Genomic DNA, 9,354 nt, shown 5'->3' with positions numbered 1-9,354 from the left:
TGCAGCAGTGAGCGAGTCATCCTGTTCTTTATTGAATTCATTATTGAATAAAGGTATATTTTTTTGTTCACATTTACCTGTTTATTAAAATTGCTGTCAATGTTCATTAAAATAAGCCCTCCCCTGAAAATAAGCCCTCTGGTGTTTTCCTATCCAAAAAAAATAATAAGACAGTCTTATTATCGGGGAAACACGGTATATACTTAGAGAGTCCACCCCTATGTTCACATAGACTATTTGTGCCCGACTTGTGGTAGAGCATTCTGAGATCCTATTGGTCCCGTCAGTCAGTCATGACTCTAACATAGCGGTGTCATCTTGGTCCTCTTCCGGGATGAAGCACAAGCACCTACCCACCAGTTTATACATACTTACAAGCTATGTGTATGTTGTCTCCCTGACTCAATGTGAGTTCTTCAAGGGCAGAAATTGTTTCATTTTTGTCCCTGTAACCCCAGTGCCCAGCAAGGTACCTGGGACACAGTAGGTGCTTAATGAATATTTATGGATTGACTAATTGATTCATGCTATGGGAATAACCCCACTTTTTTTTTTTTATTAAAGCAATCAGGGTTAAGTTGCTCAAGGTTACACGGCCAGGTGTTTCTGGGTGGGTGCTAAGTATCTGAGCCCGGATTCAATCCCCAGGTCATCCCGACACTGGAGCCAGTGCTCTTACTCGCTGTGCTACCTGGCCGCCCCCCCCCCAACCTTTTAAAAAAATTATTTACTTATTTTTGCTTTTTGGAGGGGGGAGGGCAGGTCAATTATGATTAAGTGACCTGCCCAAGGTCACACAACTAGTTTTGTATTAAGTGTCTGAGGCTGGATTTGAACTCAGGTCCTCCTGACTCCAGAGCCGGTGCTCTATTCACTGTACTACCTAGCTGCCCTCTTTTCTATGCAGATATATCCTCCCCAAAGTTTTCTATATTTCAATTCCAAAAGCATTTCTTAAACCCTACAAAGTGACAGGCAATGTGTCAGGTGCTGGGAGATAAGGAGATAATAATACAGTCCCTGCCCTTAGGAAGACTCCTTAATTTCTTCTATACAAATAATCATCAAGAGCCTAATGCAACCTTCTTTTCATGTACAGCTGCACTGGGTCTAACTCTTTGCTCTTTGGGCTATTTGTTATCTTGATTATTCTAGGATTTTGATAAAGTCAAAATAGTGCCTCACCTCTTGAGGGTTTAATCTTCTACCTAAGAAACTGTTGTTCAGACTAGTATTTTCATTCTTGTAGGGAATGGTGAGGAAATTTCACAAATACAGATCAGCAACTGTTTCTTAATTCCCAAAACTATTTCCCACTGAGATGCTTTCCTGGAGTCACAGGGCCAGTTTGTATCAACTGATCAATTAAAAAAAAAGGATTTATTAAACACTTGCCATGTGCTAGGCTCTATGCCTGGCATGAGGGATACAAAGAAAAATTGAAAACAGTCCCTGCCTTCATGGAGTTTACATTCTAATGGAGCAGACAATATGTACATAAATCAGTATATACAAGATAAAGAGATTACAGATACAAAGTGACTACCTTAGAAGGAAAATAGCTGCAACTAGGCGGGGAGCAGGAAAGGCCTGTTATAGAAGTCGGCATTTGAACTGAGTCTTAAAGGAAACTAGGGATTCTTCAAGTCTGATGTGAGGAGGGAGAGCAATTCCAGGTGTGGAGGTCAGCCAGCACAAAGGTAGGCTGTCTTGTCTGAGACACTGGCTGGGCTCTGGGGAACGTGGAGGAGAGTAATGTGTAAACAGACTGGGAAGATGGGAGGGGGCCAGGTTGTGAAGCTTTGAAAGGCAAACAGCAGGTTATATTTGATCCTGGAGGTAAGAGGTTTGTTGTTGCTATTGCTGTCTTTTCTTCTTGAAGAGGACCAATGACATCACAATGTCTTGACTTCCCTGTGAATTAGATTTAAGTGAGGCAGATTTGTGCAGTTATCAGCCTCACTCTATCCTCCAGTCATCAAAGTCCAGTGTCAAGACATGAGTCAAGATGACTGGCAATGACTGGGCATACAGTGAGTGATCTAAACCTTTCTAAATTAAGGTCTTTCCCAGGCCTCAGTTTATCAGAGGTAATGCCCTTCCAATGACTCAGGGCTAGGTAAGAATTGAGACAAAAGATGTAAGATAAGTAAGAAGGTGAGTAATTTGGTCAGATTTGAGTTTTAAGAAAAATTACTCTGGGGCAGCGAGGTGTGTGGGGTGAAAAACCCCATTCAAAATTTAATCAAGAACATGGAGGTTTCTCAGGATAAAAACAGGAAATTTTTATTCTAGGTCCATCCTCTCCATGACTGATCAGGGAGAGGAGGCCTGTTACAGAAGATGGAACAAGAATTTATACCCTAAGGAAGTCAAACCCCTCCCACCACTGTGCCTTCTCCCATTGGCTGGGAAGCAGGCTCAAGTCTCAGCTGGAAAATCTTCCCTAATGGCAAATAATAAAGAAGCCTTCCACTATCCCCTACTGGCTGTCAGGCAGGCAGGGAACCAGGCTATTGTTCATGATCTTATTTGGCAAATGCCAAAGGGAGGGAGGGGAAAAGGGTCACCAGCAATGGTGGAGGCCCCTAAAGGGCCTAATGCTGATAAGGGTGTGGCAAACAAGGGTGGAGGTCAAAAGACTCTTGAAGAGGCCTAATGCTGATGTGGCAGTAGTAAAGAAGAGTGAAGGAGGAAGCCAAAACTCCCCCTTGTTCCCACAAGAAAACTTATGGGCTGAGAAGTTTCACCTTTCCCATTCATAGGTGGCACAATGAATCGAGCTCTGGCCTTGGAGTCAGGAGGACCTGAGTTCAAATCCGACCTCAGACACTTAACATTTACTAGTGGTATGACTTAGGGCAAGTTACTTAACACCAATTGCCCTGCCTTCCCCCCTCCAAAAAAAAACAAAAACCCAAGAAAAATTACTTTGGCTGCTGCTGAAGTAATGTGGAGGGTGGGAAGTAGGGAGTGTCTTTAGGGCAGGAAGATCAAATAGGTTATTGCAATAGTTCAGGTGGGAGGTGATGAGGGCCTGCATTAGGTAGTGGCTTTGTGAGTAGAAAGAAGGGGAATCTATACAAGTATTGTGAAGGTAAAAAACGAGAGATTCAGCAATGCTCTGGATATGTAGGATAAGGAAGAGTGAAGAAATGAGGGTGACAGACGTTGTGAACCTTTAAAATTGAAAGACCTGAGACTGTTGATAACAGTAGGGAAGAGGTAGGTCTTGAATTCAGGGCTTCCTGATTCCAAAGCCAGCCTGCTGGATAGCAGGAGATCCTCTGCCACACAGCCTTATACAGGAGGAATTGGTTCACAGAAACAACTTAGTTAATATCAAGTTATTTGAGGAGAGAAAAGGCTTCAAGGGCCTAGAACTGAGCCACTGTGAGGTGGTGGTGAGGAAGCAATAATTCTAGGTATCCAAAGGGAGAGCTTGTGCAAATATATGGGTGGAGCTGGGTGGTGAAATACTGAACTCTAGTGAGATCTGGAAGGACTAGTTCATCTGAACACAGAGGGCAAACATGGAGAAGCAATGGGAGATAAGACTGGAAAGGCAAGCTGGAGCCAGATTTTTGAGTCTTAAGTGCTAGGCAGAGGCATTTGCATTTTATTCCGGAGGCTGTAGGAAGCCACTGAAGATTTGGGAGCAGAGGAGTGACTCAGCCAGACCTTTGATTTAGGAAGATTATTTGGGCATCTTTGTGGTAGATGGATTAGAGAATGAAAAGACTAGAGGCAGGCAGGAAGCCTTGGTCTCCCTGTCTCCAGAAAGGTTATTCCGCTAGTCCAGGTAGAGATGACTTATTTATAGTCATGTAGCATGCTACAAGGTCATTTGTGTTTAAGAGGCAGACTTTTGTGTCACTGAGACATTTAAGAGCACTCCAGCCCCTAGCAAGTCCTTAATAAATGCTTGTAGATGGATAGTTAAATCAAGCTACTATCTACTATGCCACATTACTATATAATTGGTGATCCCAAATGCCAGCTATACTGACCTCTACTTCCTTCAGAATTCTGACCTCACTTTATTACTTATTTTCTATAGCATCTGTCCAAAATCATAGGATCATAGACTTAGATCTGGAAGGGACCTAGAGGTCATCATTTCCAGCCTCCTCTTTTTCGAAATGAAAAATCCAGGTCCAGCAAATTCAAGTTACTTGTCCCATGGTCCCACAGATCTGGTAAGCGGCAGAACCAGGATTCAAATCCAAGCCTTTTAAATCTAAATCCAGCCCTTTCTCCACTGTACCACATTGCTGTTTCTAAATACATACATTCATACTGATGAATCATTTCCTTGAGCTCCCTTTCCAACTGCATGTCATATTCTGTACCATGTGTATTTCTCATCCACTTTGTTTTTCCAATGTGTCTAGTCAGACTAAGAACTTTTGAATTGCTGTAGATATTAGAGAACTTTGTAGAGTTCTTCTCAGTGTCATTCATTTTATAATCACCCATTGGAAAGAAAACAAACATTTATAAAGTGCCTACTTTGTGCCAAACGCTGCTAAGATTTTTACAAATATTATCTCATTTGATCCTTATAACAACTCTGTAAAGGAAGTGTTATTATTATCCCTATCTTATAGTTGAGGAAACTGAAACAGACAGAAATTAAATGACTTGCTCAAGGCCTCACAGCTAGCAGGTATCTGAGACTGGATTTGAATTCAGGTCTTATTAGCTATCAAAACTTTATAACTATATATAGTAAAACTATTGCTCATATCACTCATCTTTAGATAGATCTTTGGCATTTAATCATATGCTGACCTGTTTTGTTATTACTATTGAATGTGAAAAGTCATAAGTTATGATTGTACCATTTTTAGGAGCACTCAGATCAGTGAGATCACAGAGCTATTGAAGTATTAAAATATATTCATGTTCTGTTTCTTGACTATATTTTAAGCTTTTTAAAGACAAGGGCCTGGTTTCATGTAGAATTTTTTAAAAATACCCCTTCAGCACTCAAGTTTATGCTTGGCAAATAATACATGATTAGTGATGTATGGAAAGCCTTTTCTAAATGACAGTGATCACTCTCTGTTCTGAAATCTGTTCTGAAAAATGGAGTACTCTGTACCTTTCTAATCTCTTTGTCATAGTCTCATTTACAGAGCTATAATTAAGAATTCTTATACTTAAGTAAATTTTGGTGGAAGACCAGGCATAATGTGAGTTGAGTGGTATGCAAAGGACAGTCTGACCATAAGTTTAGTCATGTCCTCTAGAGCTTGTGTGAGAACAGTCCAGCTCCAAGAAAGAAGTGCCACAGTAGCATGACCCTGAAAGTGACAGTCTACGGGTCATTACTTAGCATGGCAACACAGACCACAGGATTGAGAGGTGAGGTGCAAGATAGATGATTGCTGTGTAGGCAATCAACTTCTCCCATGTCAACACAATGCAGACAAGTACCATTTGCCCCATGACAGTTACCACTATTTTTTGTAATATGATTATTAGTGTATTTGGTACCCAGTAAGGGCTTGGTGATAGACTGCTTGTACATGGTTTGAGTTCCAGACTCCCTACATCTAGAGAAGTTTAACGACATATTGACCACAGATGGAGGATAAAGTATCAAGTTGGAAAGGGTGGCCAACAGAACTAAACCCTGCAGAGAAGTCCAGAAATCTTTTCTGCCAAAAGACCTTTTGGAGTTGTTCCAATTGAGAGGTGAGGTTGGGAACCAGATTACAAAGAGCTGAGAAATATGTGGGAGGACAGGAAATGGAAAGCAAGAACCTTAGATAGCCTTTTCTAGGAATTCAGCTGTGAAAGGGAAGAAGGATATTGGAAAAATAGCTTGAGGAGATGGATGGATTAATTCAAGGGTTTATTTCATTTTTTAAAAGATGGGGAAATCTAGGTATGTTTGCAGGTAGTGACTCAATAGAGAAGGGGGGGAGGAGAGAGACAGAGACAGAGACAGAGAGACAGAGGCAGAGAGAGACAGAGAGAGAGACAGAGAGAGAGAGAGAGAGAGACAGAGAGAGAGACAGAGAGAGAGAGAGAGACAGAGAGACAGAGAGACAGAGACAGAGAGAGAGAGAGAGAGAGAGAGAGAGAGAGAGAGAGAGAGAGAGACACAGACACAGAGACAGAGACAGAGACAGAGAGAGACAGAGAGAGAGAGAGAGCATGTGTGTGCTGGAGATTTTTCCCTGGGGAAAATTCTCAGAAGAGGCAGAAAAGGATGGTATCTAGTACACAAGTGGATGGGTTAGCCTTGGTTGGCAAGGAGAAGAGCCACCTGTTCATCACATATTGGAACAAAGTAGAGAATGTGGGATAAGGAAGAAAAAGTAGCTCAGTTAAGTAGATTGCCTCTCATAAATTCTACACAAGTGGTCCACCCACCCAAGGTACTGGAGACCTTCCTCTTTATCCTTTAAACATTTGTTAGGTACCATCAGTACACCCTACATCACCCTGCCCACCTCTTTTTCTGGACTACATTTATCTGGTAATATCTTTTTTTGCTGCTTATCCTAGCTGATGGAAAGACCAAAGTCCTTGGAGTCAGGAAGAACTGGTTCAGATGTTGCTTCTAACACATGACTGTTGTTACTTAAGTGACTGTTGTCACTTAACTTATTAGTGTCCCGGACATCTTTCTAAGACTAAGATGAGTTGCTGAAATGCTGAAAATTCACACCAAGTTCCTTTACTCTCTCCCCACCTCACATGATATTTCATGCTCACCATATAGTTCAATCAATCAATCAACATGTTAATCACCTACTATGTACTGGGTATATTGCTCTTTGAGTAACACACAGTTGTGGAGATAGTAGTCTTCACTGATTCCTGATCACCCTCTACCCTTCCTATACATCCTACATGTGTAGTCAGCCCAGGTCACAGACTGCATGGGGGATGGAAGAGGCAGTCACAGGTAGTGGAAATAGCTCAGAAAGTCCTTTAAAAAGTCAGAAAGTCCTAGGTTGAAATTCCACCTCTAAGTAGCTGTGTGATCAGAGGTAGGTTACGGTACTTCCCTAAGTCTCAGCTTCCCCATCTGTAAAATGCTGCTAACACCTATGGTACCCAACCCTCAGAGTTGGGAGGCTTCAAAGTGTAGGAGATCGGGAAAGTGCTCCATAAATGCCAAGTGTTACTATTGTATCAATAGAATTACTAATATAACAATGTCACAATCACTAAGGCTGCAAAGTGCACGGCGTCTGAAAAGTGCCTCATAAATGCCAAGTGTTACTGTGATAATGTCAATGATAGAATTACTAATGTAACTCTTATTATTACAATTACTAAGGCGCATGTAGTCGGGAAAGTGCCCCACAAATACCAGGTGTTACAATGATAATGTCGATAATGAATTATTACATTATTTTTATCATTATTACCCAGGCAGAAAGTGTGGAAGGGCGCGTTGAGGGGCCGCGGCAATAACGGGAGACCCGAAGGCTGGACTTCGGTGGGGGGAGGGGGGCGCAGGTGCTCGGCGAGCTGTCCAAGTCGCGCAGTAGAACGTGGCGGAGGAGAGGCAGGTGAAAAAGAAGCGCCACGCGGGGGAGGGCAGGCCCACGAGGACCCCACGGGAAGGGGGGGAAGCCGGGGCCGAGAAGGTTAAGCGAGGATCGGAGCAGAAGGGAAGGGGTTAATGGTTAATGAGCAGAGGGGGCGGGGCTCTGGAGGAGGGGCCCGGAGGCGTGCTGGATCCAGCGGACCCGCCCACGGGGGGTTTGGATGGGGGGGGGTTGGGGGAAGGAGAAGGGGCGACACCGGAGCTCTCTGATTGGTTCCAAGAGAGGCGTGACGCTAGGACGTTACCACCGCCTGGGCCCGCGGAGGGGGAGGGAGGGACGGTGTGGGGACGGCGGGCGCGGGGACCGGGGGCCGGGGATGGCCCGGCTGGGGCTGAGCATGAGTGGCGGCCGCGGCCGCGGGCGCGGCGGGCGGTGAGCGCGGGCGGGCCCTCCCGGAGGAGGCGAGGCCGCGCCTCGCGGGCGGCCATGGAGCGCGACTAGGGCGGCGGGGCAGGCAGGTGAGCCGGGGCGAGGTGGGAGGGGCCGGGGCCGGCGGGCGGTGCGACCCCTGCGGCCCTGCCTCGGGACGGGACGTGGGCTAAGGCCCCCTTCCCCCCGCCCTTCCCGCTTCCGGGGTTGCGTGGCCACAGTCCCGCCGGGGCGCCGTCCCGGACCCCCGGGGCGCGCAGGGGCAGCCCCCGGCCTTGACCTGGACGGTGAGCGGGTGCCAGCGGTGCCCCGGCCCGAGCACGTCCCGGCGGGAGAGGCTCAGCCTCGGTCCGTGCCGGGACCCGCTCCGGGGACCTACGCGCGCCGCTGCCGGGCAGCCGCGGCTCAGGTCCGTGACCAGGAAGGCGTGCTCGGCCCAGCGGGGGGTGAGGGGGTGGGGAGATGTGCCCGGGCTGCCGGGGTGGGCCGCACCTGAGGATGCTCCCGTGCGCCTTGCGAAGGACCGAGCCGCTCGTTTTATTTTGGTGGGTTCAGGTTTTTTACTCCCCATCGCCCCTAGAGGCTTCCTGCACCCCATAGTAAGCCACCCGCCCCCCCCCCACACACACTTTCCAGTAGAGCATCTTACTGTTATTTTCGCTGGAGGATTTTGGGTCCTCACTCGTCCATCCTGTCTCTGTTCGGCTTTGCCCCTTCTCGCTGTGGGGGATTAGCTGGAAGCACCTAAAGGCCAGTGGTGGGGCTTGGTGGTGGGGATCTTTTTGCAATCGCATTCCTTTGGTCTTTTTTGTCATGCCGATAGTTTTCAGAGTTGGGCAGAACTTAAGAAAAGGAATGATATAGTAGATGCAAGCATGCATTGCTTTTAGGGTGTCATTTCTGGGTGTGATGGACTAGTCGCTTTTAGAATAAAAGCAAAAGGTTACTGTTGAAGATAAATGTGAGGAATTGTCAAGGCAGTAGTCTTTTGCCTCTTTTTGTATTCCCAACACTTAGCACAGTGCCTGGTGCACAGCAGGTGTTTACTAAGTGCTTTTTTGATTGATCAGTTGACACAAATTGGCCCTGTGACCCTAAGCAAAGCTCCTCAGTGACCCCCCTCAGGCAGCTCTTTAAATGTTCATTGCATTGAATAGCCTAGGTATAGTTTGGTACATAAATAAGACTTGATACACTAAGCATTCTGTTATCTGTATATTTCAGGACTGGGTGACAAAGGGCAGAATAAAATCATGAGATTACTGTAAGATAATACCTGCTGTAGGAGCCAGCCACATCATTCATTGGATGGGTGAAGAATTTGTAATTTGGGGAAGTTTAAAAAGATTATTACCATCCTTTTGTAATCCTTAGCTATCTACGATCCATAAAGCAGCAGTGACTTCCT

At 45.6% G+C, this 9,354-nt stretch overlaps 1 protein-coding gene across 2 annotated transcripts in view; it reads left to right on the top strand.

The window, feature by feature from the left end:
• Window positions 1-1,631: 1,631 nt before the first annotated feature.
• FAM20B (FAM20B glycosaminoglycan xylosylkinase) overlaps window positions 1,632-9,354 on the top strand; it is a 40,133-nt gene continuing 32,410 nt past the window's right edge. The window contains exon 1 of one of the 2 annotated variants that reach the window (XM_069065487.1): window positions 1,632-1,700. The gene's annotated coding sequence lies outside the window, so the exon portion shown is untranslated. Of the gene's footprint in view, window positions 1,701-7,894; window positions 8,036-9,354 lie in introns of those variants that run through there. The other variant, XM_069065486.1, reaches the window with a different exon arrangement.

Source organism: Petaurus breviceps, unplaced genomic scaffold (genome assembly GCF_028583685.1).
Source record: "Petaurus breviceps papuanus isolate PSGF00001 unplaced genomic scaffold, PetGlider_PUasm1.0 90692, whole genome shotgun sequence".
NCBI lineage: Eukaryota > Metazoa > Chordata > Mammalia > Diprotodontia > Petauridae > Petaurus > Petaurus breviceps.
Note: the sequence above shows the minus strand (reverse complement) of the source record. Positions and strands in the feature narration are given on the sequence as shown.